The sequence below is a fragment of the Rhododendron vialii genome, chromosome 13a (assembly GCF_030253575.1).
Source record: "Rhododendron vialii isolate Sample 1 chromosome 13a, ASM3025357v1".
Classification (NCBI taxonomy): Eukaryota; Viridiplantae; Streptophyta; class Magnoliopsida; order Ericales; family Ericaceae; genus Rhododendron; species Rhododendron vialii.
Window position 1 is genome coordinate 14,749,467 of NC_080569.1, and position 2,866 is coordinate 14,752,332.

A 2,866-nucleotide genomic window follows, 5' to 3' on the forward strand; every position below is an offset into this window, starting at 1 on the left:
TAGCCAGCCGGTACATTAATCCAATGGGATCTGTTGACCGCGTGATCGATTCAATGTGGTCCTATTCTACGTGATGGTTCACACACTGGACCTATAAATCACTGTTTGGTAGGCTGCATAAAGATCATGACATGTATACCATTTATTTTCATTTTGATGTTTTGGTATAAATCCCCGTTTGGTAGGCTGCATAAAGATCATGACATGCAGCATACCATTTATTTTATTTTGATGTTTTGATATAAATCACTGTTTGGTAGGCTGGAAACTGCTGGGAATCAACAGGGGAGCTGGGTCATGCAAGCCACTTTGGTTAGCGTGGGTGGAGCAATGTTGTTGTCCTTGTACCGTGGACATGTGCTCACGGGGGCATCCGGCATCCACTGGAACTACGTAAAAAACATTATTGGCCGGTGAAGGGAATTCAAGTACCCGAAGCAACAACTTGTTTTTGGGGCCTTTTCTCGATCGTCATAGCCAGCGCCATATCTTTGGCTAGCTGCATGGCTAATTATGCAGGTATTTAAGCACAACTTCACCTTACTTATAGAACAAACAATAACAAGATTCATCTAGTCTACAATTATATTGGCGGGCTGGATTGGAATTTGGAGATAAACTTAACTTTTGGCAATATATGCGTCCACAATTATATTGGCGGGCTGGATTGGAATTTGGAGATAGACTTAACTTTTGGCAATATATGCACAAAGTAACTGCATATATTGTAGCTGCTTTCAGAATACTATTGAGACAGTGGCCCCCCTATCAAGGATGGGATCAGGGGGGGTCTAGTGGCGGCGGCCGCCATGACAAGAATTTTAGAAAACGCAATTATTATATGTGAAAAAAAATGTATTTCCAACCTATATAGTCTCGCCACTGCTAGATTTTTTTTCTTATTTTTTATTATATATTAGTCATAAATCTATTTTTTATTTTTTTTTAAGAAATGAGACCCAAAAAAGTATTCTAAAACTAAATTCAATGGGCCAAAGTGAAATAATATAAATGATGATGTGTAATTAAGAAAAAAAACTCCACATTAATTATAACCCTAAAATAACTTAACCTAAAAAATTAAGGGAATTTAATTATAATGTCACTCCTAAAAGGGAGTTCGGTTATCAATTTGGGAAATCCATATAGGGATTTGGGGAGTGACATTATAAATTTGGAGAGTGGCATTATCTTTGTGCAGACTGATGCTATAGACTATCAATGAAGGAAGCATGGTAATGTGCACATAAATTGAATTGGGTCTCTAGGTCTACCCTCTTTGATGTCATTTAGCTTTGATTTGGGGCATAGTTCCACAGCAAAACACGTATAATGGGGCTACTGTTTAAGTGGTATTCTGAGATCAACCATTTTATACATATTGTTAAAAGTTAGGTCTGTCTCCAATCCTCCTCTGCTTATACCCCCAATGATTGGGGACTACATGGGTTCTGTTGCTGCTGTTGTTGTTGGAGTGGCATTATCGATGCCCAAAATTAAAATTAGTCTTTTTTCATACTCTATATGCAAATGAAAAACATCATTTACTATAGTTGTTATTATGTTATTTTAATTTTTTTCTGGAACCGATGACTATTAATATTGTAATGCATCTTTTTATTTTTTTAGTATATATTTCACCACTGCTAGGGTAAAATCCTAGTTCCGTCCTTGCCCCTATACCTCCAAGAAGAAAGGACCTGAAGGGACGTTTTACTTCACCCTACTTATGATTTTTGTAAAAATTAAAAGTGTCGTTCTAGCTAGGTCTTTTTTGGGACCTCTCAAAAACTTACCTATATATATTCCACAATCTATAATGTTTTTTCTATTATTTTGAAATCTTTGCTTAACAAAATCAATTGAGATCTATCAAATAATTCATATTGAAAATTTAAAATATTATAGATCAAAAGATATAAGATAATTTTTTGAGAGTTTCCAAAACGAAAGCATACACAAAAAATTTGGACGGAGGGAATAATAATGATATGTATGCAATTTGTTTTCACATCTGCAAAGTTCGATCGATCTCTTTACTCACACACACACAAATATTCCTTATGATTCACAAAATAAAGTTTGTTTCCGTTATTGAGCTTAATTTGTGATGGACTCTTCCCGTATATACAGTAGTTATAGAAGAAGGGCCAACCAGATAGGTTGGTAATTCTCAAACACCAAATTTAAATCAAATTAAAAAAATACCAACTATAATTATATATGTTTACATGCTCTTTGTTGTGTTTAATAAAACCCATAGCGCTAGCTAGCTAAGATTAAAAAGATAATTAAGACCAATTAATTATTAGTTTTACTTGACGAACATCTTGGTTACAGAGATGCAAGCAAATTATTTACAATCTCAATCGGAATTTCAAGTGATGCGTTACACGCATTTACACATTCATAATTTTCATCGATCAATTTTTCTACGCCTTTTTACACAAACTGAGTAATCAAACACTATTTAGACTGTCATTGTTGGAATTGTCTGCTATAATGATGCAATCGAGTTTTGCACTACCGTGCTAAACATAGTCCTACTCCGAAGAATAACAAAGTAATTACGTAAAACATTGTTGAGTATAAAAAAAGAAGAAATAATTGAGGTACGATAAAAATTTTGAATATTGAAATTCTAAACTCCCTTGTCCAAATTTACAATATTGGAAAAAGTACAAACCGGGGAAATGAAAATTTGATGTTCAAAACATGACATTATTGTAGAATATGTGGATGCAAGTGGATTGATTCTAAAAATCCATTTTTTTGAAACAACAAAATATTATTAAAAAACTTAATAAGAATACATCGAATGAGGGGGAGAGGGGAGGGGAATCCAATCAAAAATTGGAAAAACACC

The 2,866-nt window shown here is 34.1% G+C and overlaps 1 non-coding gene across 1 annotated transcript; it reads left to right on the forward strand.

Annotated features, from left to right (window-relative positions):
- Positions 1 to 1,219: 1,219 nt before the first annotated feature.
- On the forward strand, positions 1,220 to 1,326 carry LOC131315385 (small nucleolar RNA snoR100). The gene has a single exon (XR_009196719.1). It is a non-coding gene; the product is annotated as a small nucleolar RNA snoR100 (small nucleolar RNA).
- Positions 1,327 to 2,866: the final 1,540 nt, after the last annotated feature.